Raw genomic sequence first — 18,016 nt, forward strand, 5'->3', positions numbered from 1 at the left:
AATGATCGGATGGACACTATGCAAGCTACTCTAATTGCTCAACTAGATGCAAAAATTGATACTATGCAAGCCTGCCTTGGCACTCAACTCACTGAGATCATCCTTCGAATCAACCAAGGTGATGCCAAAAAGGGGGAAGAAGAGCAACGAAGAGCAGCAGAGGCAAGAAGACGTGAAGAAGAATCCAGAAGAAAGGAAGAAGCCGACAGAAGAAGAAGAGAAGGCGATAGGTCAGGAGGAGCCAGTTGGTTCAAAAGATGAACAACTTGTCTCTTCTTTACTTATCGCAGCTGTATCTCATTTTGTTTTTCTTCAGTAGGTGTAATAAGAATGCTTATTGTAATTAATGAAATTCATTCTCTCAATGAAGTTCATTTTAATGCTTTCATATTGCTTTCGGAGCACTTAAGTTTTGTCATCACCAAAAAGGGGAAAATTGTTGAATCTGACATTTTGGTGATAACAAACAACAACTCATTGTATAGGAATGTGCTGCCAATCTTTTGTATTTCAGGAATCTACTACAACTCCTACCGCAACCGTCTAAACCCTTCAAGTTATCTACCGGAAGCTTGTCAACCGCCTTTGTCTCTCGACCGGTTGCAGTCACAAGCCTATCGACTGGTTATTCAAACCAGCAGAGGATAAATCTATCTACCGGTAGAATGCCAACTGCTTATCAAGATACCTCAAGACAAATACTTGAGACAAGACGTTCATTGCAAGATCTTTTATCAGAACCGACGTATCAGAAGATCTGTTGACTCTTGCATCGAGAGATAAACCGGCGTATCAGAAGATCTGTTGACTCTTGCATCGAGACAACAGGTTGCACTAAAATGGCAAAAACGCAGAATGGCTACAGATAAAGCATTCGACCGTTTATACCAGTTTTGGACCCTGGAAGTTGTCTGCATTTAAAGAAGTGTACGATCTTCATGCAGAATCATCAATGCATTTATGAAGCATTAAATGTGCATTCAATGCAGCATCAGAACGTTCAAAATAAAGACGTTGATGATTGACCTATATAAAGGGAAGATTGCTCAAGAAGTGAAAAAGAGAAGACAAGCAACACGAAAAATCTCAATCAACTCAATCACTTGAATACTATCAGAAGTCCTCATCTGATATACTGAAGCAATACTTGAGCACACTTACAAGATCATTCACTTGCTGCTCAAATAAACCCTCGCCTACAGTTTACATATCTGATCTTCAAGGATCATCCTAGGGTTTCCAAGCCTCTCGACCGCTCTGCAGTTTGAGAAGCTCAACCGGACTGTATTCATTATTGAAGAGACTTGAAGCTACTCTGAAAGCTTCCACCAGTCTGATAAGAACTGAGAATCTTATCTGTGTAAATCTAGGAGTTTCGGATTAGGCATTGGATAAGTCCTAAGTCTGAAGTGGGTGTATTGCAAGAAGTTGTAATAACCAAAGTCTTCTAGTGAATTCCTTCCTAAGTGGAAGAAGGGGAGACGTAGAAGGATTAAGCCTTCGAACTTCCATAAATCGTGCCTTAGTCTTTACTGCATATTTATCTTATATATTGCTCATACATCGTGTTATAACTTGTCTTTGCATCACTAAAAACTCTGAACTATTTCCGCACTATTTAAGTTGTTCAAACCGTTTTAGAAGTTGAGAAAACAGATTAAGTGAACTAAACTTCACTTGATCATTTTGAAAAGAAAGAAGATAAGTTTCAGAGTGTATTCACCCCCCCTCTACCCTCTGAACCGATCCCAACAATTAGTAACCTGGGAACACCTCTATCTTTTTCTGAATGTTTATTAACATAAAAAGCAGTACAAAACCAAGAAGATTGTGAAGGAGTTATTAACTTTTTATCTAATAAAGATTTGTATCTCATTCTTACATAATTCTAAATATTTAGAATTCATTTGACAAGGGCGAGACTTGGTAGGAATATTTTTTCATTAAAAGTTTCTTCATAAAAAAGAGAAACAATATGTTTCTTTGTATCCCAAAAAGCATTTGGGTGATCATTACAAATTAATTTTTAAAGAAAATTTGTTTTGAACAAATTTGATTTTTTTTCCTGTAATTTAGGATTCTTTAATTTTTTCTTCAATGGTTAAGGAATTGACTTCTTCTTTTAAATAATTTATATGAAAAAAATTTCTATCATTTTATCTTGTAATTCATTTAAAACTTTATTAATAGATTTTGTTATAAACTGGAAAAAAAATAGGTTTTTCTTCATAAGTACTTGTAATTCTTTTTTCATCTATGTGAATTAAAAAATAAATTTTATAAATAAAAGACGAACAAGTATAAGTTGGCTAGAAATATCTTTAGCTAATAAAAATCTTGTTGCAATACAATTTTTATCTTTGCAAATATAAGCTCTGGGTAATTTATAATTTATATCAAGAGGTTCTCCTCCCGCATGAAACAAAGAATGAGTAGTCTTATGAAAATATTTTTTGGCCAACAAGACCTTTTTGAATAATATTTAGGGTAAATTGCATATATCACCCTTGTGAAATCCCGTGTTAGCTAATAACCCCCTGTGAAAATTTTTTAAGCTAATAACCCGTCGTGATTCTAGATTTGTAGCATACACACCCTTCTGGCTAAAAAATGACGAAAATGTCCTTGACTTTTATGAACTATTTAATTTATCATTTATTTTATGTAGGGGTATTTTCGTCATTTTTTAGCTGAAAAGGATGTGTATGCTTCAAATCTAGAATCACGGAGGGTTATTAGCTTAAAAAATTTTCATAGGGGGTTATTAGCTAACACGGGATTTCACAAGGGTGATATATGCAATTTTTCCTAATATTTAAATCAGCACAACTATCAATCATGACAATAAAATTTTCTTAAAAGAGTTATTTTTAAAAGGGTATCTGAAATCACCACAACTATCAATCGTGACAATATTTCTTACCATAGTCCTCGATAAGGTGCGGTTGCAAAGGTACTTTACAAGGATCGTGTGAAAGTCATTGCTAGTTTGGTACTTGTGTAATATATAATCATCATTTCAGAATAAGAAAACTTTTGAAACTATCATCAAATTATTATTTCATCTGCTTGATAGTAATATTGAATTTTACTAAATTATAAATAGTTGGTAGTTGTTTCTAAGGTAGTTTTTGAGAATGCATTTAATAAGCACTTTTGAGCTTTTTCTTCACAAAATTTTAAAAAATATGATTAAATATTGAAGGAAAAGAAGCTTTCCCAAACATACCTAAATATGTCAAGATATATCTTGAGGGAATTGATAAAGCTGGATCCTTCAAATATTTTTCAATTGTTGGTTTACAATCTTGAAAAGAATGTGACAAATATGGTTAAATAAGATTAACTTAGTCCTAGAAATTATTTTATGGTTTTCAATGGGGAAAATTGCATATATCACCCCTGTGAAATCTCGAGTTTGCTAATAACTCCCTATAAAATTTTTTTAAGCTAATAACCCCATGTGATTCAAAATTTGTAACATACACACCCTTTCCAATTAAAAACAAAAATACTCTTACTTAAATAAATATTTAAATTATTTTTGTTTTATAATTCTATATTTAATTGAGTAAAATAATCAAATTTTATTTAAATAACTATGAAAATTATATATAATTATTTTATCATAATATTTGTCATACACGAAATATATTTTAATATTAAATTGTATTATAAAATTAAGGACATTTTAGTCAATTTTTAGCCAGAATGAGATGTATGCTACATATTTAGAATCATAAGGGGCTTCTAGCTCAAAAAAATTTCATAGGGGATTATCAGCAAACACACAATTTTACAAAAGTGATATATACAATTTTTCCTTTCTCTGGAGAATGTTGAGGGTGCCTAAACATGATTTGATGGATCTCACGCTTTCCTCAAAGTTATAACTAGTGATACCCAGCGATGAAACCAAGATTTTACATATGAGTGAGCTTAACTAAATAAAAATCAAAACGTTTTATTTGAAAAAAAAATTATAGAAAAAATTAACACGTCAAGATACGAAATGAATTAAACATACGAATTTAACATACTATAATGAACAATATTTCAACAAAATACACAAATACGTCAAAATGATGAGAAATATATACAGTAGTATATTGCATAGTTTTCAAAAGTGCAGAAGCGCTCGCTTTAAGCGCAAAGCCCAACGAAGCGCAATGCTTGTGCTTCAGTGTGCTTCAAAGTGCACGACTTCCATGAAGCGTGTGCTTTTTTGCGCTTCTGTGCGCTTCACATAGAATCGTGCTTCGGAGAAGAACCGCCTTTTTTTATTAAAAAAAAAATATCGAGAGTGAAATTGCCTTTTAAAGTGCAATTTATCCTTAATTTATCCTAAAAATTAAAAAGCACAGAAACCCCAACATCAAATTGTCTTTCCTCCCCCAACGCCTCTGCCCTTGTGTCATCTCGTCATTTGCCCTCTGCATTTTAATATTTGATATTCAAAAGATGAAGATTATGATGATTTCAATACTTGATTTCTTATGTTTCATAAATTTTATTTAAAAAGTGAATTTTTTAATATTTTTTAAGAACAATTTTCTTCCGTAAAGCTTGGGCTTCGCTTTGCGCTTAAAGCCAGAGGACACTTGTGCGCTTTAATGCGCCTCGAGCTTTTGACAACTATTGTATATTGTAGTTAAATCATCTTGGTGAGACTATATTTTACTATATGAGACTGCTCATCAAACTAGTCTGCAAATAAATTTGCATCCTGCATTGGTAGAATTGAGCCAACCAACAGTGATTCAGCTCGCTTAAACCAAAAAAATAAAAATAAAAAATTAGATGTTCTACTGTTGAATAATATTGAAGACTCATTCACATAAATAATTTTCACTTGATCAATTTTTGAAATATATCACCTACAATAATAAATTATCTCTTTAGAGTCTATATATCCCAAGGTAAACTTCATAACCCCAGGATATGATTACCACTATGCAATGCATCAACCAAATTCTAAACATAGAAACAAAACTAGTAAGAATGATCAAAGGTTAATTAACAATTAAGGACTCCCAAACAAACCATCAAAAACAACTCAAAATCCAAATGTCACAAATAAACCCAGAATTGTTCCATGGAAATTGAAATATCCAAACTTGATCAAGCAAAGAAAACATAATATGATTTCTTGAATTAGAACAAACTTACCTCCTGAAGAGCAACCCCGCAACTTCATAAAATCCTCCAAAATAACGCATGAGATAATGGGGAAAGAAAGAGGTTGGGGAGAAAATATTTTTTTGGGAAATAAGGGGACAAACGATTTTGGCTGTGCTGTGATTTGTGAAGCCTATAAGTAATAAGATAATATTCCAACCACAATAACAAGTTTTGCATTATATTTAAATGTTTAATATTTAATTTTTTTAAATACTATATAGTTATATTATTAATAAATGTAAATAATAATATTTAAATGTTTAATATTTAATTTTTTTGAGTTGAATATTTAATTAACGTAAACATCTGTTTATAAATTTAATTGAATAATAATACTAAAATGTTATGTTTAAATATTTAATTATTAAAACAAAAACAATTAAATATTATATTATTATATATATATTATTTATAATAATTAAAAATAATAAAAATAAAATGTTTACACCAAATTTGACCTAAGAAAATACGAGGGGCGTTAGTTTGGTGGAAAAGGTAGCGCTTCATGGAGGGACAAAACCGCAAATGAAGGATTAAAATGGTATTTCACGTTATTTTAAATAGTTGCATTATTGGAGAAGACCTAAAGAAAAGTATAGACTGAGTGTAGGTTGGTCTGGACTCCATTATGTTTAGAAAAGGTTATATCTAATAATAATATAATAAAAACCCCTTTTCATCTTTTTGTACAAGTGTCATATGTGATCGCTTTACTTGGAAGGTCAATTATTATATGTCGAAATTCCTCTCTAGATGATATATCATGTTGTCATTCATGGAAATCGGACATGTATGTTGACCGGCCGGATATAGATTTTAAAACAAAAAATTGTCATTTTATTAAAAGATTTAACATGGTATATGATGTCCGAGACTGATAAGAAGATGGGGAATGATCGTCGGTATCAAGAGGTTGTACGAACAAAAAGCGGCTCCTAGCAAGTTTTTAGGCGAAGGGAAACATAAATGAACTGACTCCATAGCGGAGTGAGAGAGATTTTGAGACTGTGTAGGTATGTGATTGCACAATTGAGGATGACTTGAAAAAAATTTGATAGATAATACTCATACCAACAAGGTACACTTTTTTTGTGAAAACTCATCACATAAGAACTTCAAAAACCTTCCGAGTGTGCGCGCTAAAAGACCTTTGTTGACACCACGAGGACAATGATAACTCAAACATCACAAGCTATGTAAAAATCCAAGCGTCACGTTTTAAATTTTCTCTCGAGACAACATTTTTTGCTCCAAACAAACTAAAAATAATAAGATTTGTTAGAAATTTTTTATTGAACTAAAAATTCTTACTGGTGAAATTAAAATTTTAAAGTTTCTGTCGGTATTGATAATAGTACATTTCCCATTAGGGAAGATTCAAACCCTTATTAAGGTTTATCACAATTACAAATAAACCCAAATAAATTTTAAAAAAATAATAAACATATATCCTTTTAACATTGTCACTCACCTTAAATATTAACCCCTCTATTAAGACATTCAATAGAAAATATATTATAACCCAAAAAAATACAACAACATTCCAAATTTACCCTCTTAATTAATAATTTTATATACTAAAACTTGACCAAAATATCATTTTATTGTAATTTTTAATGTTTTCATACTTTTTTGAGACGTTTTCTTAATTGTTTAAATTAAAAATGAAATTTTAATACTCATCATATTTGATTTCAAATTAAGATAAAATGTTTACACTTAATTTATTTGTCTAATAATAATAATATCGATTATATTGTACATAATATTCAAATTAGAATGCTAAATCGTCCTTACGATTTCATATGTTAAAATTATAATAAAAATATTGTATAAAGCATGCACAATCAAATATACCTTGGGATTTCATGCATTAAAATTTTAATAAAGCAAAATAAAATAGTATACCCTTCAATTTGATTTTAATATTTTGATTTGACCAATAAAATATAATCTACACGGTTATAACATTAATAAAATTAAGTGCAATCAAATTTGATAGTAATCTGAATTCAAAATTTTCAAATGTAATAGTGAAAAAAATATGAAAACATTAAAAATTACAACCAAATGGCATTTTGTTGAAGTTGTAAATTGTAATGAATAATGTTAGTACAAGGGTAAATATGGAATTTTCTAGAAATTTTTTTGGATTATAATATATTTTTATTGTTTTTTTTTAATTGGAGGCCGGGGTTATATGTTAGATAGAAATAAAAAAAAATGTTAAGAGGGTATTTGTTATTTTCAAAATTAATTGGGTTTTATCGTAATTGTTATAAACCTCAAGTGAGGTAAACGTAATTAACCATAATAATAATAATAATAATGAACCTCACCATCATTGTAATTACAATAAGTGATGTGAGAATCAATAATCACTAATTTCTTGTGCATATTGTGTAAATCTCCGGATTACTCCAATAGCATCTTGCAAACTACTATGGTTGAGTAAATTGCACTAAGCATTGTGCGATAGACTCACTCAAGAATGTGTTGGTAGGAAGAGTTGAATTACTGACTATTTTTCAAAAGTTTACATGCTCTACCAACTTAAACATAGGTGATAAAAATTATTTTTTAGTAAAAATGAAACCTACCGAAAACCTTCTCTATAAAATTCCTTATCTATAAAACAAGTGGAACAGTGATTAGATTTCAATTTATTGGATTGTGATTTAACTTTTGCTTGAATGACTATTGCATTGTGATACTAAATTTTGAATGAATTATTTATTCCTAAGTTATAAATTTAAAATGATTATAATTTAAATGAAATGAAATTTTATTTATATTAAAATATATTTTAAATAATAATATATATAATAGACTATATTATACGATATATATTTCTTCTTCAAGTTATAACTAATAAATTCAAACTATTAAATTTGGATTGTTTGGTTACATTTACATTGTCAAAAGAGCCCTTCCATACGTACACTTCTTGACGTTAAATTTGGTGCACCAATCTTAAACTTCTCATTTTTTTTGGCGAAAGTACGAAGTTAATTTATCTGATAGTACTATATCAGCAATATTTGATGACACACCAACATTATGACAAAAAAGAAATAAAACTAAAAAAAACAATTTATTAATGTGACACCAAAAATTTTGACTACCTTCAATAGTTAGAAATCAATACAGGTGAAGTTACACGATTATCGCAAATTTTCTTCATTTTGAAGTGTTTTAAAAAGCTCGTTTAAGCGACACTTAATCTTGCTTAAATTTTAATATATTTAAACTCGATTAAGCGATCGTATTTTAGAATGAAAATTTTCATTTGTTTTTTTAAAATGAAAACATTTTTATAAATATGTATATTTATAGTTTAGAATTTGAATATCTATTAAATTTTATATTTATGGTCAATCTAACATTTTATTTAATGTTTGTTTTAAAATAATTAAAATTATAGTAAAAATTGAAAACGTTTTTTTAGGCTTAAGCTCGTTCTAAGCTCGCTTAAGCTTGAAAAGCTTGAAGCTTGACCTCTACGCTTTGACGCCCTTCATGCTTTTTACAACATTGTCATTTTCAGCTTAAGGAAGTTTGTGTGTGTTTTCTAGGCGTGGAATAGTGAAATAATATTGGGCTCTGTTTGGACGTGTTTTTAAAAAAATATTTTTATAAAAATGTTTTTAAAAAATGTTTTAAAAGTTATTTTAAGAATAGATATATGTTTGGAAAATATTTTATAAAAATGTTTTTATAGTTAAATATATGTTTAGATAACTATTTTAGAAAAACAATTTTAAAGTTAAAAATAATTAAGAAGGTGTTTGGACCACTATTTTTAAAAAACTTTTTAATATTAATTTTTTTCTCAATTTTTTTTCATTTTTTTAGTGGAGGGATAATTATTTTCTTTTCATTATTTTTATATTTTTGTGATTTATTTTATTTTTCTTTTCATTAGTGCACAATTAATTAATTAAATAGTACTTGAGAGTTGAGATGGGATTGGAAAAGTGTCAAAGGTATATAGGGAATTATTTAGATAATAGTACTTGAGAGTTGAGATGGGATTCGTAGGATAGGGAGGCCCAAATGGAAAAAATGTGAGTAGCCTCGCGCCGAGCATTAATTAAAAGATAAATATGACGATATTTTGTTACAAAATTTATATTTTTATTTTTAGAAAGATATATAAAATTTTGTCTCTTTTATGGGATCAAAGAAATTATCCGATTAGTACTCAAAAAAAAAAAAGAAATTATCCGGTTACTTTTCTTTACCGGTCAATTGTCTCTTCGGATTAAGTTAGTATTTTGTAGAGCTTTTAGCAAGTACTTTTGAATTTTTTTTAATAAAATTTTGAAATATTATAAAATTGTGTTAAAAAAAATTGATAAGAATTTTCTAAAAGCTCTACAAAATACTACCTAAGTAGTTATCTGAGTATCTTTCGGTTGATTGTTTTTCTTCCATGAGTTTTTATTTAAACTAGCGTTCTAAAAAGCAAGAAAAAAACACACACGCGAATAAGTGCAAAACATGGAAAAAAAAATGCTTCCGTTCAAGCAAAAAAATTAAAAAAACAGTGACCTTGATGTTAATTATATATAAATTGAACGCGAAAAAACGTGAGCATTTTAAAGATTTTTTATTAACTTATATTTTAATATTTTTTTAAAAAAACGAACTTAAAAATTCTAAATATCCAACTTATAATATGAAATTTTTAAACAAAAAAAATAAGGAAAACCCGAAAATTCTTTAATGATTACTTTTTAGTAGTAAAAATTCTAAGTTTTATACATATATTCTTAAATTATTTATATTTATATGTTTTTTTAAGCGATCATTTGACTTGATATAATTAAAATTATAATAAAAATTAAAATATTTTTTCATTTCGAATCTCGTACTAAGCAGTTTAAATAATTGTAAAAATTAATGAATTTGAATTTGAACAAAGAGTAAGTCTCATATAAGATTGTCTCATAAATTTATATTCATGAGTAGGATCGATCCGATTTATTTATGCAATAAAAAGCAATACTTTTACAAGATGGATTGAGTTGGAGATTTATTTTATAAAATTAACCTAAAGTCGTTTGACTGTTTGAGTTAAGACTTTACGTTGAACAAATCATGTGGTTCTCATGAAATTAAAACTTTATTATTCAAATTAAAAGAGATTTAATTTTCATTTGGCAAGTAATGTGCCACCACACCTTCAATTTTCACGGCTTTTCGTAATTCGTCATAGCCGCGCGCCTAACTGCACAAAGTCAATTAGTACTATTTTAAAATATTAAATACTAGTCAATCAATTATGGGCAACTTGTAGATAACTTCCTAAATCAAACATAAGTTTTAATTTACTCTCTATATTTGTCTTTCCGAAAATGTCCTTGTCTTTATTTTAATCATTATTATTTCTTGAATTATCAAATGTGGAATCGGATTCAAAATCTTATTCACTTGATTCATCAAGATAATAAATATTTTCATCGTCGGATGAAAATTCAATTGTTTCTACTGGATAGAATCCAATAGTATATATTTCTTCAAGAAGTTTAATTTTATTTTTCTTTTCGTTTCGTTTTGGACATTCGTTTGCATAATGACCTTCTTTATTGCACAACCAACATGTGCAGTTCTTTCCTTTACCTTTTGGGCAAGGTGATTTTTTGTTATCAAATTTTTTATAAAATTTTTTTTTATAAGGTTTTCTGAAGAAATTCCTTTTAAATTTCTTTTTTTTATAGAGAATAAATTTTCTATTAAAAGATTTATAAGGTTTATTAAATTTATTCTGTTTTTGTCGTTTTAAATGTTTGTGTGACATGTTTGTTTTGCAGTCGTATTTCTTTACTGTGAATTCTATTTTGTCACAACAAAGTTTATTGTTTTGTTTGTAAGATCTGAATATTCTTTTATTTAATGTTACTTCATGACATTTCTTTGTTATAACATCTTTAATGAATTTAATAGCTCCTCCTAGTGTTTTGGCATAAGCGCTAGTTAATAATTCATCTTTATTATTTATTGGTATATTAGGTATTTTATTAAAAATACTTAATTTATAATGTTCTTTTTTATCAGCCTCTATTAACTGATAATAGTTTGTTTCTTAATCACATTTAAATTCTTCTAGATAACATAAATTGCATAGTTTAATATTATCTAGAATAAAAATTGCTCTATTTTGTTCTATGTTCTTAGCTACCAGATTAGCATCATTATTAGAAACTCCTAAAAATTCTTGGTGCAAGGCATCAACAAATAGTTCGAAATATCGATGTCCTGTCATTCCTTGTGGTAGATTAGTAATTACTAGGTTTTTAGCCCAAGTTCTTACTGCTCCTACCAATGTCATTTTTATCATCCCATGAGTTAAAACTTGAATATTCTCACTTTTGTCTAATAATGGTGTTAATTGAATTTGTACTGATAGTTCATTTGCCCAATGATCTATCTTTGATTTTCTTTCTTTGGCTGTTGAACAACCTAAATCTAAGATATTCTGTTTCACAAATCCTGATGTTTTTTATTCTCTAAGAATATCTTTAACATCTTTATAAGATCCAGAATATTGGTCTCTGTTATATTTAAATTCTTCATCATCTCTTCCACCACTACCTTCTACATTCGTTCGTAGATTTAATCGTGGTCTAGAATCATCTTCAGATTCTGATTCTGAAATATCCATATCTCTGTATTGTTTTGATTCCTGATGTGAATGATATAATTCTTCTGTATTTACTCCTATTTGTTCAAAATCAGATGAGTCTGTTTCACTAAACATCTCCATACTTATGTTTGCCATAACTAAGGGGATTTTTATACCATGATTCAATTTTGAATGGTGGTTCTTCTTCCATTTTCCTTTTTCCTTTATCTATTGGAAGAACTTCTTTAAGATAGTTTAATATTTCATTACTATGTCTTTCCTGTTTAATTATTAATCTAGTCGTTGCTAAATCAATATATTCTTTGAAATTCTTCTTTAATTCTTGTATTGATAGATTGATCTTATTGATATTATTTTCTAAATCTCATAGGTCTTTTTCCAATTTTATTAAGGACTTCATTGCGATGAGGTTGATTCATTAACAATAGCTTGTTTAATTTTAAGAATATTTTGATTCATGGTTCCAATCTTTTCAAGAATATCTTCATCATTTCTAGCAAATGATAATGATCTTCTTGGTACAGACTATTTTGTGATTTGGAAGTCATCTGAACTCCATCTTTTATAGGGATTTATTTTTTCAATAAATGTTTTTTGAGGGTGTTCAATTTTTGTAATATTTTCAAACATTCTTTCAACAGAAATAGTTGATTTTGTTGAAACTATTCCTGTTTGAGAATTATTACTTATTGCTAAACCGACAACATAGTTTATATTGATCGGATGGTTTCCTATTAACATAATATTATTTCTATAAAAGTAATAATTTAATGTTAAAACGTCATTAATGTTTTTATAAAAAAGAGATATATTGTATTGTGGATAAATACAAAATTTCATCTTTTTGTAACATAAGTTTCCTTCAATTTTTCCAAGGATAGAATCCTCAAAATTACGTATCCTTTTGTCACGAACTGTGATTTTAATTGGTGTATCTATTCCTTCTCGATAGTGAGCTGATACTATTATTTCGATTCCTCCAATGTGAACATATTTCAGTTCAGATCGTTCTTTTTCACTGGATTTTGCCATGATGATATCAATATCTTGAGTTGTTAATAACTTCAGAGTATTAGACCTTGATTCGTTATTTATTTTACAAGATCATTCTTTTGTACGAATCGAATAATAAATGAAATTTTTTCTAGGATTAATAAAATTTGAAATCTTTCTTAATATTCTTGGTTGGTCTATTAGATTTGTTTTTGAATTAAAAAACCCTGTTTTCTGTATCTCAGCAAACTTATTCTGATTAAATATAATATTTAAATTATACTCTTGGTTCTCTTCAGATTCATCAATCTGACTATTTTGATTGAAATTGTTACTTCTGTCATTTTAACAGATGATAGAACTTTTTAATTTTCTTAAGGTTATTAAAATCTTTTTTGTTGAATCTATCTGTTCTAATAAATTCTGAAAATCTTCGAAACTATCAATTGAAGATTGACAATTTTTAAGATGTTTCAAATTGTTTTCACAATTTTCTATATCAAAATTTATATTTTGAGAATATAAATTAAAGATATTCATTTTTGTATTTTCATACATTTTCCATTTAGTAAAAATTATTACTTTTATTATTTTATTTTTGTTGATCGGATTTCGATAACAAAGTTTGTTCTTATTCATAACATATTGTTATGTCTTCAATTTCATCGTTTTCAGAAATTTGAATTATCATTTTCCAGTTGCTTGAAAAATGTTCTTTTTTATGATTTTTGAAATAAAAGGTTTGGAGATCTTTTATTTTATTCCATAATTGATCTATTTGACGTAAATCTTTTAGTAAGATTATTTTATCAAATAAATTTTTAATCTCAATATCTAAAGTTAATCCAGGCATTAATAATCTGCTTTATTTAACGGCTCTGATACCAGGTTGCGGAATTATTCAAATTCTTATGAATTTTCTCATTCATGGCTTTACAGATCTGATTCATTTATAACAAATAAATGTTTTCAGATTAGTTTGGTTCCATTCATAGGTTATAATTACAAATTTTAGTTGATAAATTGATTCGAATATGGTTAAATCAGAAGTATTTAAATGATATTCATGAAATGTATCATATTCATGATCATCTTCTATTTCAAACCAGCTTTTTATTATCAATCTTCCATTTTTTATAAAGGATGATGACATGATTAATGTATTTTGACTATTTCTTTAAAATAAGAACTGCAGGAGATTTAGGAAGGTTACCTTGTTTGAATGAATCTTGGTTTTGAGCAGAGGCCAAATCCTTGCTTTCCCTTAACGATCACTTGATCAACTGGTACTTGCTCTATGGATCTCCAGGTTTACTCTAACCATGAATTTTCAATGGTTGGTTTCCAACCTTATCCTCCTTACGCACTGCTTGTTTAGTTATTAGCCATAAGACTTATTTTTGTTTCTGATTTTATGTTTCTTAGTTTTTGATAGTTTTCATGCGTCTTGTATGAACCAGATTGTAGGAAACTTGAGAAGAGAGAGATACTCAAACTTCACTTATTCATTTACAACACAAACATCTCCTTTTAAAGGCGTGGAGAAACGCATATAGTAGAAAAAATAAAGGAAGAGGGGGACCATACTATATAATGGAAAACAACTCATTTTACATCTGAGTGGATGCCTTTCACATGTGGTGTGGTCCACGATTTCATTTGTTTTTACATTGTGTCACTTTCTGAATCACTGGTATATTCGGACCATTTCTTTATTGGTTTGTCTTCTTTGACAGCTGGTTTGTCCTCTTTGACAGATGTTTCTTCTGTCTGAATGGGTTGGCAATGCTCACATTTGTGAGTGGAAATCATTGTTCTTAGTTTTTGACATAGCATTTGTTGGGTTTCTCGGGTCATGTCAACTCTTGCTTCATAGATTGAAGCTTCGAATTGAGCTAACATGACTTGTTCTTTCTTTTGGATTGTCTCCTTGTGTCCAGTGGTTAATAAAATTTTACTGGTTGCAAAATTTATTTTAACCTTTGAGTTTTCATCAATCTTTCCTGTCTTTGAGATCATGTCAATCAATTTTTTTATTCTTATCTCAGGAAGTGTTGAGATATCCATTACTGGTTTCTCTTCATTTGATCCTTCGAATAAGAACTTGTCTTTTTGTTTTCGACATTGAATATATACCATTGGTTGATAGAATTTGTTATCATCCCAATCTGGAAGGGTTGAGTGAATACTCAATGTTAATACTGGATCGTCCTTAAAGACTGCTTTTTTGAACTGGATGATACTATTTCTCAACTGATATGGAAATAGTTCTATTTCTTGATTGTTGGGACTGACTTCTAATCCACTTAATAATCCATTTGAAAAGAATCTTGCGACTTCATGCACTGGAGCACCTTGCAGTGTTCTTGCTCTTGATGTGCTCTGTGTGTCACAAGTTTGTAGCCAAGATTCTGCAGATGGTTTGGCTTTTCTTAAATAGTTTAGTGTTTTAAAGAATTCAGTCTTGAGTTTTTCTGGAAAATTTGTTTTTTCAAAAATTGGTTTTTGTGGTCGCAGATTGACCATCTTTATTTCTCTTGCTTCAAGGGTACTATTAAACGTCCTTTTTTTTCATTTTTTTCGGTGTTGGCTGTGACTACCGGTTCTTTCTTCTTTTCTTTTTCTTGGTTATCAGTGTTGGTTGTGACCACTGACTGTTTTTCATTCATCTCCATTATTTTGTTAAATGAAGTTGCTAACTTGATTGTAGTTTTTGGTGAGGATGATGATGATGTTGTTGTCATCTTTTCTTTAATCCTCTGAATTTTTCCTTTTATATTATTTTTTCTTTGTTGAAGAATCTGAATTTCTTCATCTATGTCAATCAATTGTTCTTCTAATTGATTTAATTGTTTCATCCTGCACAATAAAACATATATATATATATATATATATATATATATATATATATATATAACTGGTTAGAAATTTAGCTCTTTTTCGTGAGTAACTCGGATAGTTTTATTATGTTGCATTTATGAAATTCTTTTGCAAGAATTGAATCAATCTTCATAAATGAGATTCATTGTCTTTACTCATAGAGTAATTCATGTTTCTGAATATAAATCTCATTTCATCAATTTATATTTTCATGCTTTCTGAGGCATGTTCGGATGACTGAAAGTCATAAAATAATTCATGTCTCTGAATATAAATCTCATTTCATCAATTTATATTTTCCATGCTTTCTAAGGCATGTTCAGATGACTTGTGGTCATTTTTTGGATCACTTAGGATCTCTTTTGTTATTCCGTTACTACGGATAGTATAATTTGGATGAAGTTCTCTGGTTAATGCGTCGGGTAATGAATTATAAGTTCCTTTGACATGTTGGATTTCGAACTGATAATGGTTCAATTCCAATTGTCATCTAATTAGCCTTGCTGCATTTCTCCCTGCATTTCTTGATATTTTCCTTGTCTTGAAATATGTTAAATTCATATTATCTGTTCTTACTAAAAATGGTTTAGGAATAAGATAAATTTCATAAGTCCTAATTGTGAATATTAAAGCTAATAATTCTTTTTTATTTGAATGATAATTTAATTGTGCACCCTGATGTATAATTGCATAATTTTTCATTTTTTCTAGTGGTTGTTTTAGTAAGTTCTTCTAAATTTCTTTCTCCTGTATAAGCTTTTAAACATGCTCCCCAGTATTCATCTGAAGCGTCTGTTTCAATTATTATTATATCTTTATTGGAAGGAAAATATAACTCAGGAAGATTACTAATTATTTTTTTTTAATAGTATCTATATAATTAGTATCTTCTTTAAACCATTTCCACTTGTAGTCTTGTTTAAGTTTTACCTGAAGAGGTTTTCTGATTTCTGCAAGTTTCTTAATGTAATTTCCAGAATAAGTTAATAATCTTAAAAATTTTCTTAATTGATCTTTATCCTTGATTTCACTAGGAAAATCGTGAATTTTCTTAAGTATATGTTGTTGTAAACAATGTTTTCCATCTTCTATTTGTAATCCTAAATAATTTATTTTTGTTTTAAACAATTGTGCTTTCTTTTCAGAAAGTATAATTCCATCTTTATGACAAATATCTAATACTGTCATGAGCTCTTTATAATGTTGATCTAGTGTTTTTGAATAAATTAATATGTCATCTATATAAACACAACAAAAATCTACATATGATTTAAAAGATTCATCCATATATCTTTGAAAGATACCTGGTGGTTGTTTAAGTCCGAAAGGTAATACAGTCCATTGATACTGTCCTTTTGGACAACTGAATGATGTAATTAATTGTGTTTGTGGTTCTAGCTGAATTTGCCAGAATCCTGATTTACAATCTAAACTGGAGAAATATTTCATTCTTCCTATATAAGATAGTAAATCATTCTTGTTTGGGATGTAATATCCATCCATAATTGTTGTATTATTCATTTTTTGATAATCAATTACCATTCTTTTCTTATCAGTGTCTTTCTTACTGACATAAAAGGCTGGTGAAGAGTGTGGACTCTTGCTTGGGATGATTATCTTAAGTTTTAGTAATTCTTGAAGCTCTTTTTCGAATATTTTTACATCATCCATGTTGCATCTTCTTGGTGCTTCACGGATTGTGATATTAGGGTCTTTAAGTTTTATTGAAGCAATAAATTGTTTTCTTTTCTTAATTTTGTCCTGAGGATTTTCAGAACAAATATCATGAAATTTCTCATGATTTCTTTTTCATGATTAATTGTTAAAATATTTTCTATTTTTAGTTCTATTGGATTTGTATTTCGTTTATGAAAATTCTTTGTAAATCCTTCATTTCCTACACGAAATGCTGTTCGTATTTTAGAAATATAAATCATTGATGATCCTTTGTTTAAAGTTATGTGATTTTCAAATTGTGTAAAAGGAAGATATTCTCTTAAAAAGTTATTTCCTATTATAATGTTCATTCCTGATTCTATTTGGTATATAATGGGTATTACAGATTTTGTTTCCTCAATTTCTATTTTTAATTTTTCTGCTACTGTATCAAGCATGATTATTGATCCATCTCCTATTCGAACTTTTAATCTTTTATCATATTTCTTCCAATAATGATTTGGAAGTATATGTTTGCTTCCTAAACACATACTTGCTCCTGTATCAACATAAGCATGCATATGATATGGTTTATATTCTTTGATTTTAATTTGAATTTTTATATATATACTATTTGGATTAGTTTTGTTTTTATTA

Source organism: Henckelia pumila, chromosome 4, assembly GCF_033568475.1.
Source record: "Henckelia pumila isolate YLH828 chromosome 4, ASM3356847v2, whole genome shotgun sequence".
NCBI classification, from domain to species: domain Eukaryota; kingdom Viridiplantae; phylum Streptophyta; class Magnoliopsida; order Lamiales; family Gesneriaceae; genus Henckelia; species Henckelia pumila.